The following is a 15,209-nucleotide window of genomic DNA, read 5'->3' as shown; positions in this document are numbered from 1 at the left end:
CACCAAGGCTGTGCGGACTGCCCGAATAAGTCCAGGAATATACACCTTGGACCTAGCGTCTGCGTCCTTAGTATGGAGAGGTTCCTGATCGTAAGGATCCAGAATATCCCCATCATCAGACGTCCCTTCGTCATCCTCATAAGGAGCCGACAGAGACGCCACCGGCCGTTTATGTGGCCGCATCACAGCCTTCCCCTGCAACACGTCCGACAAGTGCTGTACAGAACTCGTCAGGGAGTTAACCCACGCCGGCTTCTGAGAAACCGGGAGAGGGGAAATAGGGAGACTGCGGTGTACCACCTATTGTCTTGGGAAACCCTGCATGGGTGACGACACCACTGATTGCTGGGACAAACCCATCTGCGTAAACGCGGGCTGCGGAGCTAACAGGCCCACTAAGGTTGTAAGCGCCTGAGCGAAACAAGCCCAGGGCGGCTCCTGTACCGGTGCTGTAACCGTAATAGGCCGCGCCATTGACAAACACTGCCGGCAGACGCCCTCCGCGCTACCCTCCCCCTCCGCTAAAGGTACTTTACAAGAAGTATACTGTAGCCGGAGAGGAAAGTCACTTTCAGACATGATGGTACAAAGTATGTGACCCCTCTCACCAATTGTTTTTAAAAAGGCTAGAGACCACCCTGCAGCACCGCACCGCAAGGGTTTAGCAGAAAGAACAGGGACAGTAATAAAGCTGACAGTCAGAAATGGAAAGTACAGGCAGCAGCGCTAGCACAGTCACATACAATGACAAGAAACTCAATTCCTGCACTAACCAGCGCTGATAAATCAACTACACAGACACAGAGTCTGGTAGGACACAGCGCTGCATACACAGACCTGACCACAGTGGAGGAGAGGTATGCGGGGGGAACCAGACCACGATGCCTCCGTCCAGACTTCCAGCAGCGTTCACCATGCGTTCTGGAAGATGGCCGCCGAGGAGCAGAGAGGAGGCTGGCCTGGGGGAGGAGCGCTGCCACAGGGCCAGTCAGCGTGTTGCAGAGAGGGCTGTGTGCAGCGGGGGAGGCGCCGGCTGTGAGACAGGGAAGGCGCGCTCCCCTGGCATGCATTTAACCCCCGGGATGCCGTAGCGCTGCCGCTCTGCTGCGGTCCGCTGTCCCAGGGGGGTAGTGGAAGCGAAGGTTACATACCTGGCTCCACGCTGCAGCCAGTCCCCAGGGAGCCCCCTGCCTGGGGACTCTGGACCATGTAACAGCGGGGACCCACCGCGGGACCCCGCTGCTTACCTCTGTCCCCCTTGAATCCAGCCATGGTCCGGAACATCTGGGGTCACCGCTAGCAGTGACCCCAGATGCCCACCAGCATCCCTGGATCGGTACCGGTGTTCTGGTACCGGCGGGGGTGTAGGGAAGACAGCATGGACGTCAGGACTGACTGTCCATGCTGTACATCCAGATGTGCAGCCACAGCTGCATGCAGAAAACTTCAGGGGCTCTTCTTAGCCCCCACTCCAACAGGTGCACCCGACTCCGGCCGGGCACCAAACTAAACTGAGGTGCCTTGGCTCGGGGGCGGGGTATAGGAGGGGGACCCTAGTGCATCCTGGGAGGCTGAAAGCTTAACTCTATGGTGCCCGATGACTGACGTCACACCTATACCCCAAGGTATCCTGTGGATACCCTATGGACCCTGAAGTAGAAATAAAGGTTTCTGCCCTGCCTCCGTTCAATGTGACGTACGGTACTCCCCATGCTCCCTGCTCACAGGAGTTGTCTCACTTCTTATTAGCGCCCTCTGCTGGCTATTACACAGTAATGCAAGTGCATTCTTTCCCAGTGACAAAGGCTAGCTGTAATAAAACACTTGCTTTACATTCTGCCATATGGTATAAATTAGTTGGTGCGGATATCCCATGCGTGTAGCCCAGCCTGATTACTTCCATCTGCTCATTCACAAATCCTTTGTTTCTGTTACAGTGAAACAATGGCTGCACCGCAACACATTCTGCAAATCTTTCCACTTATTACATTCTGTCTGTAAAAGCCCATCGTGAACAGCTGTGTAAATCCCCACAACACGATGCGTTAGAGGAGATCACTGGGTGTGCTACATGGTTATTACACCTCGGGGGGCTACATGGTTATTACACCTCGGAACAGTCTTCCCTCCACTCGCTCCATAAACACGCCGTCATTGGCCCCAGGGCGTTGGGGTTTAATAATCTGGGTCATAGTACAGGCCGTGTTTGTGCAGCCACCTTGGTGAACGCGGCAGAGGAGGCTCTTTTGAGACTGTCGCTCTGGTTATCTGAAGAATTAACATCTCATTTAGAGAAGCAGAACAGAGTTTATATCCTGATTTTTCTCCTAGGGAGCCGCTGCTGTTGACGGGAGACTGAAACGTGGAGACCAGATACTAGCGGTTAACGACGAGAGCCTGGAGGGCGTCACGCATGAGGAGGCCGTTGCCATTTTAAAGCGCCAGAGGGGGAATGTCACACTGACCGCTTTATCGTAATAAATGACCACGAGGCCAATTAGTTGTCGGAGACCGCACCGTGTATCGGAGGCGTAGGCAGCCGCTGATTCTCCTGCGCTTGTGAAACTAAAAGTCCTTTTGCAAGGGACAGGGCAAATGCCTGGCTGGGATTTGTAGTTCCACAGCTGCTGGAGAGCAGTAGGTTGCTTATCTCTGGTGATGCACGTGTACAGCCCATGTAGGGAGGTCTGCTCAGTGTCTTGAGAACCACTTGCCATATTGTTCTCTTTGCTTTATTTAGTGTACAGTGTAAAGCACATTAACACACAAAACACGTTATCACCTTATTACCTTATTAGCTTTCAAGTCTTCCAGCCGGCTAGAAAATGAATAATATAAAGTAATTGTGTCCGCTGGTCACTGTTTGAGTTTTCTAAGGCCGTTCTTGCACTTTTGGGAGACAAAGGGTGTTTTATTTAGTGAAATGTTGGAAAATTAAAAACCTTTGAAGAGAACATTATATTTCGGGTACATGAGCTGCAGCCCATCTACAATTAAATGGCTTTGTAAGATATTAGGAGAACCGTGTAAATCATCCAATGTGTGCACTGTAATGATAAATACTGTTACCTCTGGTGCCAGCAGAATGATGGGATTGTGAGACAGGCTGGATTCCTGCTCACGCTGTTTATCACTTGACCTGAAGCTTGTACAGTACGTCAGATAATAATTAGCTCCCCTGTGACTGTATGGTCATCAGGGGACTAAACGCGTCAAGTGAATCTGCTGGTACAGTAACCCATATTTGTCACACACCAGCGTTGCTGTCTAACTGTGTGCCAGACCAATTAGATCTAATTGCTGATTGATTGCTGTGGGGCTGATGCACATCTTTACGTTTTTCTGCAGCATGTTAGTAAATGACCCCGTTAACGTCTCACAATGTATACAAATTAACACTGCTGTCGCCTAGCCATTGCTACTGTCTATTGATGATGACGTCCTCAATATATATGTATATAAAGCGTGTGGATAGATAAAACTATATTTTTAATTTTTCAGAACTGGGAGAGTAAATCGCTCCGGGCTGCTTGGTTTTCCTGGCTGTTTGTTTGGGATACAATACAATAAATTGCTGCTAGCTCAGTTATATGTAGACCCCTGGTGGTGGAAAGGATTACTACACCCAATACGGTACATATTTAGGTGAATAGAATTAGAGAGATTGTCCTGTTCACTGTAGACTTGTTGTCTGTCGTCCAGTTAAGGGATGTTATAGCCAATCTCTTCCCAAATGGCTGATAATAATGAATTATATATATAAATAGATTTCTGCTAAAGTTTGGAGACTTTTACATATATATTTATGTTTTTAGTACACTCTTTGTAATGCAAAGTGTGTTATTTAGGCATTTTGGCTTAAACTGTTCCTGTCACCAGCAGGGGGCATTTTGTGGGCTGAATAGAAAATCATATGATTGTCGCCTATCAAATCACTATGTACTAGCGGCATCTCTGAGGCATGAGGCACGTAGTGCAATTAGAGAACTAGGAGGCTGAATATTAGTACAGCTCTCAGAATGGCTGCCCCCAATGTGCCGAGGTGACAGATACAGTTTATTGGCTTTCCCAGGCTCTTTGGTGGGGGGAAATAATAGATTATAATGGGTGACTTTTCTGATTTGCCATGTAATAATACGCTGGTTTTCTTTACACTTCATGGATGTAGGAGCATGGCATCATGAACACTGGATGTATAGAGGCATTTGTATTCTGTTTATCAGTTTTGTTTTCTATAGAGGGCGACAGCTGAATGTAATCTGCGTCATATTCACCACGAGATTGGCGTCTGGCACAGGGCTTCTATAATGGGAATAATTCCTGATGAGTCTTTTGGAAATATCTCAGGGCCGGGTATTATTACAGAACATTGTAGAACCTCATAACATCCCTAGGAGAGAAATATTGATATACGAGGAAGAGAGGTTCATCCTGTTCTATTTAATCCAAACTAAAAAAAAAAAAAGATTAACAATGTGATTCAGTACAATTTTTTTTTTTTGTAATATTGTAATCTCCCATGTATTCTGCAAACCTATACTTCCCAATATACTGTATGTATTCAACAAATTGGCTCCTCCCACTTATGACATCACTTATCTCGCGTTGACTTTGGCTCCTATAGCTGTAAATAACTTGTTCTGTACAATAGACCTGGTTCTGCCCCTTTGTTATGTCACAGAAACAAAAAAAATGTAAGTTCAAAAATGACTGTTCCACCAACACATCCCTGAGCTGGTGTAATGAGCCTGCCCATCTAATATTATTACTGTTTATTATTATAATACAGTGTGCCAAAAAGATGCCCGCAGAGCCGATGTAGGCTCCACACAGACTGGGAACCGCGGTTATGTTATCGGCTAATTGCTCCTGATAATCAGATATTGAAGCTGTAAATTTCTGCTCAGGTGAATCTTTTTGTGTGTTTATAGGTTTATTTTAATAACTGAAATGTTCAGCAGGAGGCCGAGCTGATTGTATCTTACATTCCTGTAAAACAATGAAGTGAATGGAATTTTTTTATTAAGCTGATACAGATTGAAATAAAACAGTTGCTTACAACCTGACCCATCAGCAGTGGTGTTTTCTCTGGGGGTGAAGGGTTTCTGATCTCCGTTCTCACGTTAAGGGGATTTCTTGCCTCGCAGCTGTTGTCAGCATGGAGAGTAATTACCAGGACCCGCTAACTGGGCCAATGGAAGGGCAACCTTCTAAGTCCTAATGTAGGTAATAGGCAGGGGCGGATTGGGATGGAAAACCAGCCCGGGAAAATGATGGAAGCAGCCCTAATGAGACTGGGACTGTTGAGGGGATGAGATCCCTCCTTATAGAGCCTGATTTTGTTACATCTGCGTCTGATTAGCCAGCTCCCTGTAACCGCCTAGGTACAGTATATCCAACACATTTCTAATACACTTTTTGCGTGCATGCTTCTGAATCCGTACTGCAACTCTGTACAAACACCATCGGGAACCATCCGAGGTGCAACTCAGACGCATGTGCAGGCAAAAAACATTGCAACAAACACACACACACACACACACACACACACTGGCCCCCACTGGAAAATAATACAAAAACACATTGGCTTCAATAGGAAAATAAAACACAATGGGGTAGATGTATGATAGCGGCACTTAACGTGCCGCTATAACGCTTCCCGCTTCACCTCATTACCGAGGCGAAGCAGGAAGCACTACCGATGAGATGTATGAACATCTCATCGGCCGGAGAGGGGGAGCGTTAACTCCCCCCTCCGGCGCTACCCGTTAGAGACAGCAGCGTATCAGCCTAGTGCTGATGCGCTGTGTCTCTGTCCCGGCTGGCTCCACTGAGCATGCACGGGATCTCGCAAGTATCACGAGATCCCCGCGTGGAGCCGGCAGCCGCCGCAGCAGGGACAGCGCTGTCCCTGCTGTCGGGATAGGCTAGCGCCAGGCTGTAGCTGTCGATAACGACAGCTATAGCTGGCCGAACGGTCAGACGATCTGACCGTTCATACATACCCCTGGCTATCGGCGCTGCTATCTTGTAGATAGCAGCGCCGATAATGACAGGGGCGCATAGCGCCTCTGTCATTTACCACCCAGACCCCCGATCATACATCGGGGAGAAGTGGTATCAGCGCACATAACGTGCGCTGATACCGCTTCTGGGCTTCATACATCTTCCCCATTGGCCCTTACAGAAAACAATAAAACACTAAAACACATTGGCTCCCACAGGAAAACAAGAAAACTCCAATCGCCTCAATAGGAAAAAAGACACATTGGCCCCCACAGGAAAAAAACCCAAACGCACTGACCCCCAACAGGAAATAAAAAAGCACGTTAGCCCCAACAACAAAAGATAAAAGCAGGGATCAGGATAGGAGTAGTAGTTAGAAGCTGGGGCAGGATGGAAGTAGTGGTGAGAAGAAGCAGGCAGGATGGGAGTGGAAGAACTCACCTGGAAGAAGACATCTCCACAGCTCCCGGTCACCATTCCTCCCTCCATGTACAGTACTGACAGTCGGCTCCTGCTCCCATCTACATAGCTAAAGCAGCGCACACCCCTCTCCTCGCTGAGTGGTTTAGCTCATCTCCAGCCATAGACGTAGCATGGAGCTATGGCGTCTGGAGAATGTGCAGGCTACACTGCCCCCTCCCCCCACACAGTATTTACATAGCTAATTATTTAATTAATTAAAATATCTGACCCTGACATGTACAGTGAGAGGTAGACGTTCCTCCTCCTTGTGCCCGCTCTATGCACAGCGAGCTACTCATTCTCACACAGGAGAAAAGGAGGATGCCACTAAAGCCCCGCACACTCTAGAGGACCCAGAGGGTAAATCCTTTCTAAACTCCAACAGCGGAAGCATGGATTGGAGAAGGATGGGACCCCTGAGCTCCCTGTATAGCTGCACAAAGGTAGCAGTGAGTCTCAACAGGACCCGGCTTGTGGTGCCCTGCTGGGATGGCAACCCAAAAGCCCTGTCCAGCAAGTGTCAGCCATGATTAAATGGCCAAAGTCTGTGAGGCCATGGAAGAGGAGCGGTTATTGAGTTGGGCAAATGGCTATGTGTCTGTGATATAGGGCTGTGAGGTAATACGTCTCAGGGGAAAGAAGGGGCAAAAATAGAGGAAAAGGGAGACAGAGGAACGGGAGGAATCAGGGAAGAGAGAGAGAGAGAGGACAAGGGGCAGATATAGGAAGAAAGAGGTAGAGAGTATGGAAGGTGGATAAGGAGAGAAAAAAAACTCTTCAATGCTGCTCTGCACAACAACTAGCGACCCGGCAAATGACAAGTACAACATATTAGGTTTATACCTTCTGCATCTATACATAAATGTGATTTATATTTAACCAAAGTTATACAGCTCTGTTCGATATATAAAAATGTTTGATCTTCATGTGGTACCACACCTCTGATAACTTTAAACAGTATATGTTAATCCCACACAGCCTTTTTTGTACAAAGAAAAATGGATAAATAAATGAAAAAAACAAACACAATGCAGAAAATGTTCCATTATCAGTCACAAATTCAGATAAGGATTGTACAGTATATAGATTGGGTACAGTGCCAGTACACCTGGCAGCTCTCAATGTAATGTAGATTACATGACATTATGATCTGCAGTATACAATAAGGAGAGTTTCTACTAGGACATCCAATAATATATAATACACTGTACAGTGTATTGTGTATATAATACACAATATTCATATTATTGTAGTTATCTACACACACACTGTCCTATCACTAGGGGTGGAGACACACTGGAATGCACATTTGGAACAGCATGTATCTGTTGTAAGAAGCTTCACGCAACAGGTGACAAAGTACCAGAACCTTCCTTCTGCAGCAACAGCTCAGCCCCTGAGCTGCACCTGACAGGGGGGAGGAGAGTGAGATTAGCACACAGCAGCAAAGCCAGCCAAACAGTGTGCGCTCAATCACTTGGCAGCACAGGAGGAATAGCAGGTAATGTTCAGCCACAGGAATGTGATCTACAGTGTCAGTATGTGTGTATTGTATTCTGAATGGGGGAGGGAAGGAGGGGGAGGTTTAGGGCGCTCCTGCACACATACCTGTCCCATCTGCTACGCTACTACGATCCCTGGTGGTCTAATAACTCAGAGGGAAAAAAAAAAGTAGTACTATTCTGGCCAGGACGCCACTCCCCGTCATCCTCGGCACCTGGAGCACTAGCTCCGCCTCCACTTGCTATACGCCCCAGTCTCCAGAAGCCCCAGGGAAGATCTGACCTGTCACACAGAAAGGAGGGATAGGCAGACGTCAGAAGGTGAGGGAGGGGGCACAGAAGCCGGGACCTTCATGAAAACACAGCAGCCGGCCCTTGCACTCATAGAAAAACGTGGAACAGCTGACTAGCGGCGTCAGCCGGCCTGGCAGAGGTGAGGATGGGACCGGCCCAGCAAGAACTTTCCCGCTGTCCCAGCGGCCCAATCCGCCCCTGCCCGTCGAACTTCATAAATGTAGACCTTTAGTGTGTCGACCTATTGACTGTCTAATATCTGGTGTCTATCTAGGCATTGTCGACCTTTTTGCTGCCTACCTATAACCCGGAGGCCATACTCAGATGGACAATCTGCGCCTAGCATAAGGCTGGTGCAAGTTTCGATGGCACAACCAATGGTGGTGTCTACACAGCGTCTGAAGATACTGAAAGTGGGCGTCTCAGTCCTTGTACAGTCAGAGGCACGGCTGTACACCCGGGGAAGGGCTGATACCAGCATTAGCATATAGTCACATACACACGGCAGTACACCCGGGGAAGGGCTGATACCAGCATTAGCATATAGTCACAGACACACGGCAGTGCACCCGGGGAAGGGCTGATACCAGCATTAGCATATAGTCACAGACACACGGCAGTACACCCGGGGAAGGGCTGATACCAGCATTAGCATATAGTCACAGACACACGGCAGTACACCTGGGGAAGGGCTGATACCAGCATTAGCATATAGTCACAGACACACGGCAGTACACCCGGGGAAGGGCTGATACCAGCATTAGCATATAGTCACAGACACACGGCAGTACACCCGGGGAAGGGCTGATACCAGCATTAGCATATAGTCACAGACCCACGGCAGTACACACGGGGAAGGGCTGATACCAGCATTAGCATATAGTCACATACACACGGCAGTACACCCGAGGAAGGGCTGATACCAGCATTAGCATATAGTCACATACACACGGCAGTACACCCGGGGAAGGGCTGATACCAGCATTAGCATATAGTCACAGACACACGGCAGTACACCCGGGGAAGGGCTGATACCAGCATTAGCATATAGTCACAGACCCACGGCAGTACACCCGGGGAAGGGCTGATACCAGCATTAGCATAAAGTTACAGAGGCCCCTATGACGAAAGACGCTAAAGGGGTCGCAGCAGCTTGCTCGGAATCAGCCCCAGAGTCTGTCACATGCTCTCATGGGAGTTGTGATTACCTGTACCAAACCACAACCCTCTACATGAGCACGGCCTTGTACAGCAGTGCCTCATGCCTAAGTGAGGTCACTGGTACCTAGTGAATTAGGCTGCAGTCTAGCAGACGGCTTTCACTTTCAGATATTCCGTTTGACATTAGCTGAACAAGAACATAACACCCGAGCACTAATACATAATATTATTTATTATTATTAATATTATTATTATTATTATTAATAATGAATATCCTGCAAGTAAACACGTCCGCTAACTAACGAGTGACGTGCAATCAGGAAGCCTGATTAGAGAAGATAATTACTGGTTTCTGAATATCAATGCTAGTCTTTGGGAAATATGTTAATTGAATAAGTCATGGTTTACTTAAAAGTAAGCGCCATCTGGAGACGCCTCGAAAAACGCTTAGTCACAAAAAAATGAACAGATGTGAGCGATTTGTCTGAGTAATTAAAGCAATATAATTATACTAATGATTAAGACTATTAGTAAAATAGCTGCAAACTACAGCAAAACATGATGCACCAAGCTATAGAGCATGCCCATCTGATCTAATGATTAATTTGGCATTAAACAGAAGGATGAAGTCCACGCTTGCACTCTACGTGAACATAAGGCGTGGACAACATTGCACACCTGGGTCTGGTAGTGGAATGGGCATATATAGATTATGGGGGCAACCATGCTGGCTGGACCAGTATGTACCTAATCATTTACTAGGAACCAGTGACATCATAAAGGCACTGCCTAATATTCATGAGGCCTGACTAATATTCAAGAGGCCTGACTAATATTCATGAGGCCTGACTAATTTTCAATGAACAAGTAGATCAGCATGCAAAAATATGAGATATGGTAAGAACTTACCCTTGTTATCTCTATTTCTACGAAGTCCATAGGGTTCCACAGGATACCTTGGGGTATAGGTGTGACGTCAGTCGCAGGGCACCAAAGAGTTAAGCTTTCAGCCTCCCAGGATGCACTAGGTCCCCCTCCTATACCCCGCCCCCGGGCCAAGGCACCTCAGTTAGTTACCAAGCCATAGGCCGGAGGAGGAGAAGGAAGAGAGAGAACAAAGATCTGGACACATACAAGAATCACATTCTCACCAGAGGGAGACGGAAAACCGGTGACCAGAGCAAAGCCCATCTGCAGCACAGGTGCGACAGGGCGGGAGTCCTGTGGAACCCTATGGCCTTCGTAGAAATAGAGATAACAAGGGTAAGTTCTTACCATATCTCATATTTTCTACTTCAGGGTCCATAGGGTATCCACAGGATACCTTGGGGATGTCCCAAAGCAGTATCCTTTAAGGGTGGGGACGCTCCTGTGCAGAAAGGAGAATCCGCCGCCCGAAGGAAGCATCCTGAGAGGCGAAGGTGTCAAACCTGTAATACCTCACGAAGGTATGGACAGAAGACCACGTAGCAGCCTTGCAGATCTGAACTGCCGAGGCACCACGTCGAGCTGCCCACGAAGGACCCACAGACCTAGTGGAATGAGCCTTCAGAGAAGGAGGGACCGGTAGGCCTTCATGAAGATAAGCTTCAGAAATAGCCATACGGATCCAGGCTGCCAAAGTTTGCTTTGAAGCAGGCCAACCCTTTTTACGGAAGCCAAAGAGGACAAACAAAGCGTCCGACTTCCTAAACGAAGAAGTGCTGTCAACATAAGTCCTTAAGGCCCGCACAACATCCAAAGAGGCCTCACCCACGGAAAGACCCGGTGAGTTAAAGGCCGGAACAACTATTTCCTCGTTAATATGAAACTGGGAAACAACTTTGGGAAGAAACTCGGGCCGAGTGCGGAGCACTGCCCTGTTCCCATAAAAAACCAAGAAAGGGGGTCTACAAGAAAGAGCCCCTAACTCAGAAACACGTCTGGCCGAAGCAATGGCCAGAAGGAAAACAGTCTTAGCTGTTAGCCATTTAAGATCCACTGAGCCCAGTGGTTCAAACGGCGGTCCTTGGAGAGCCCTCAGGACCACAGCCAAATCCCAAGGCGCCACAGGTGGAACAAAGGGCGGCTGAATGCGGAGAACACCCTGCATAAAGGTGCGCACATCCGGGATTGTAGCAATCCTACGGTGAAACCAGACAGATAGGGCCGAAACCTGTATCTTCAAAGAAGCAAGGCGAAGCCCATGATCTAGTCCCGCTTGCAGGAAGGCGAGAATCCGAGACAGACGAAACTCCCGCGGTGCATAACCTCCCGGTCGACACCACTGGAAGAACGTATGCCACACGCGATGGTATATCCTCGCGGAAGACGGTTTCCGAGCTCGCAACATGGTACGCACCACAGAGCTGGAAAACCCCCGGGACCTCAGCATGGCCGTCTCAACAGCCACGCCGTCAAAGACAGCCGAGTCAGGTCCGGGTGAAGGCAAGGACCCTGAGACAGAAGGTCCGGTCGTAGCGGCAACCGCAGAGGACTGTCCACGGACAGACCCTGAAGGTCTGAGAACCAGTGCCGTCTGGGCCACGCGGGAGCTATCAACAGGAGCGTCCCTCCTTCCTGTTTGAATTTCCGGATTACCCGTGGAAGAAGGGAGACCGGAGGGAACAGGTATGCGAACCGGAACGTCCACCGGACGGACAGAGCATCCACCAGAGACGCCCCTTCGTCTCTTGTGCGAGACCCGTACACCGGCAACTTGTTGTTGTGCCGGGACGCCATGAGGTCGATTTCTGGAAGACCCCACCTGTCCACCAGTAGTTGAAAAACGTCCGGGTGCAGGGACCATTCCCCCGGATGAACGTCCTGGCGACTTAGAAAGTCCGCCTCCCAATTGAGCACTCCCGGGATGAAGACCGCTGATATGGCCGGAAGATTGCGCTCCGCCCAAACCAGGATCCGAGAGACCTCTACGAGAGCCGCCCGACTGCGAGTTCCTCCTTGCCTGTTTATGTAGGCCACGGTGGTAGCGTTGTCCGACTGGACCTGCACCGGGCGACCCTGGAGAAACCGCTGTGCCTGCTGGAGAGCATTGAAGACCGCACGGAGTTCCAAGATATTTATTGGAAGCTCCGCTTCTGTCGGCGTCCACCTGCCCTGGAACAAGTGTGGACCCGAAACTGCTCCCCAGCCCCGAAGACTGGCGTCCGTTGTCAACAGGACCCAATTTGGAACCCAGAACGGACGTCCCTTGTTGAGGTGGGTCGTCTGTAACCACCACGTAAGGGACAGGCGAACCTCCTGGGTGAGCACAATCGTCTGGGACTTCAGAGACTGAGTCAGCCCGTTCCACTTGGACAGGATCAGGTGCTGCAGAGGTCTGGAGTGAAACTGGGCGTATTCCACCATGTCGAACACCGACACCATGGAGCCCAGTAACCTCATCGCCGAGTGTAAGGACACCCGGCGGCTGTGCAGACAACTGCGCACCCTTGACTGTAAAGCAGAGATCTTGTCCTCCGTCACGAAGATCCTTTGCTGTCCCGAGTCCAATAAGGCTCCAAGATGCAGAATCCTCCGAGACGGGATTAGAGTGGACTTCTGCCAGTTGATTAGCCAGCCGTGCCGTTGCAGCAGTGCAATGGTTAGGTCCAAGTGGCGTAACAGGAGCTCTGGAGATCCTGCCACCAATAACAGGTCGTCCAAATACGGCAACATGCGGACTCCCTGCAGCCGCAGAGAAGCCGCCATGACCGCCATCACCTTGGTGAAAACACGTGGTGCTGTTGCCAGGCCAAAAGGTAACGCCCGAAACTGGAAGTGGTCGCTGCTGATTGCAAACCTGAGGAACTGTTGATGGCGCCAAAGAATAGGGACATGCAGGTAAGCGTCCTGTATGTCCAATGACACCAAGTAGTCCCCAGGTTCCAGCGCCAGAATGATGGACCGTAGGGTCTCCATCCGAAACTTCGGGACCCGCAAAGACTTGTTGAGTGCTTTGAGGTTGAGAATCGGACGATATGACCCATTGGGTTTCTGTACCAAAAATAGATTTGAATAGAAACCCTGGCCCCTCTGGGAGAATGGAACCGCCACTATAACTCCAGCCTGGAGCATAGTGTGCAATACCTTCCGCAGCTCCGTAGCCTTGTTCCGGTCTGATGGGAGACCCGTGGTGAAGAAGCGAGCCGGGGGTCTGTGCCGGAAGGAGAGGGCGTATCCGTGGGAAACCACCTCCAGAACCCAAGTGTCTGTCGTAGTGGTCGACCAACACTGGGCGAACTGTAGCAGGCGGCCTCCCACCCTGGGATCCCCCAAAGGGAGGCCCGGACCGTCAGGCCGCAGGCTTGTCATCTGGCTTGGGGGCCGGACGTCTGGTACTCCATGCCTGCTTCCGGGGCTTGACCGATTTCTTAGGGCCAGCCTGTCGAGGAACGACTGTGGTTTGGGCCTGCCCTGGGCCCTAGATGACCGAAAGGACGATGGTCCCGAACCAGAAGGAGCAGCGGCCGACGGGAGACAGGCAGATTTGGCTGCCGCCAGCGTGGCCACAATCTTATCCAGATCCGGACCGAAGAGAACTTCTCCGGTAAACGGCAACGCTTCCAGACCTTTCTTGGAATCTGCGTCCGCCTTCCAGGATCGCAGCCACAAGGTGCGACGAGCAGCTACCGCTGCTGAAGAAATTCTAGACACCAGAGTACTAATGTCTAGAGCCGCCTCGTTGATGTAGGTGGCCGAATCACGGAGATTGCCAATCAACTCCGCCTGATCGGCCGGACAGTCGGATTCAAAAGAAGCCTCTAATGAATCCGCCCAGCGCTCCATCGCTCTGGCAACCCAGCAAATGGCCATAGCCGGCCGTGCTGCCCCCCCTGCAAGGGAATAAGCGGACTTCAGGCAGATTTCTACCTTGCGGTCCGTAGCATCCTTAAGGGAGGACATGGATGGCATCGGCAATGTGGCACTACGGACAAGACGGGTCACGTGAGAATCCACCTGTGGAGGGGATTCCCACTTCGCAAAATAATTATCCGCGAACGGATAAGCCACCGCCAGGCGTCTCTGCGGCTGGTATCTTTTGCCAGGTTGTTTCCACGCCTCCTCTAAATGGTCCACCAACTGACCCGAAAGAGGAAAGTACCGGCGTTCTGGTACCGGCGGGGTGTAGGGAAGACAGCATGGACGTCAGGACTGACTGTCCATGCTGTTCATCCAGTTGTGCAGCCACAGCTGCATGAAGAATAAGCTTCAGGGGCTCTTCTAGCCCCCACTCCAACAGGTGCACCCGACTCCGGCCGGGCACCAAACTAAACTGAGGTGCCTTGGCCCGGGGGCGGGGTATAGGAGGGGGACCTAGTGCATCCTGGGAGGCTGAAAGCTTAACTCTTTGGTGCCCTGCGACTGACGTCACACCTATACCCCAAGGTATCCTGTGGATACCCTATGGACCCTGAAGTAGAAATAGCTGCATTTGTCATGAGGTTATGTAACAACTGCACAGCCTTCTCATACCCCTTTCAGGCATACACCAAACACCTGGGTTTTTGCTATATGTGAACAGAAATGACCCGGGTCGAAGTCCTGGGTCCATGACCCTGCTCTGTACCAGGGTTTTTCCCATGTGAACCCCTGGTAGGCTCTAGTGTGAATACATCCAACTCAGGTTTCTAGACCCGGGTTTTAAGAAAACGTTCTCGTTGGCTGTTCCGTGCACCTGCAGATGACATCAACTGCAGTCACCCGGACCACATGACAGGGGAGCAAATTAATTTAAGTGTGTATTATTTTATGTTTAACTTTTTTATGTGAAAATTTTGTCTTTGTTTAGATTAAGACTTTCTA

This window comes from Taudactylus pleione, unplaced genomic scaffold (assembly GCF_031769625.1).
Source record: "Taudactylus pleione unplaced genomic scaffold, aTauple2 ptg000230l, whole genome shotgun sequence".
NCBI classification, from domain to species: Eukaryota; Metazoa; Chordata; class Amphibia; order Anura; family Myobatrachidae; genus Taudactylus; species Taudactylus pleione.
The sequence above is the reverse complement of the archived record's forward strand: the minus strand, read 5'-3'. Positions refer to the sequence as shown.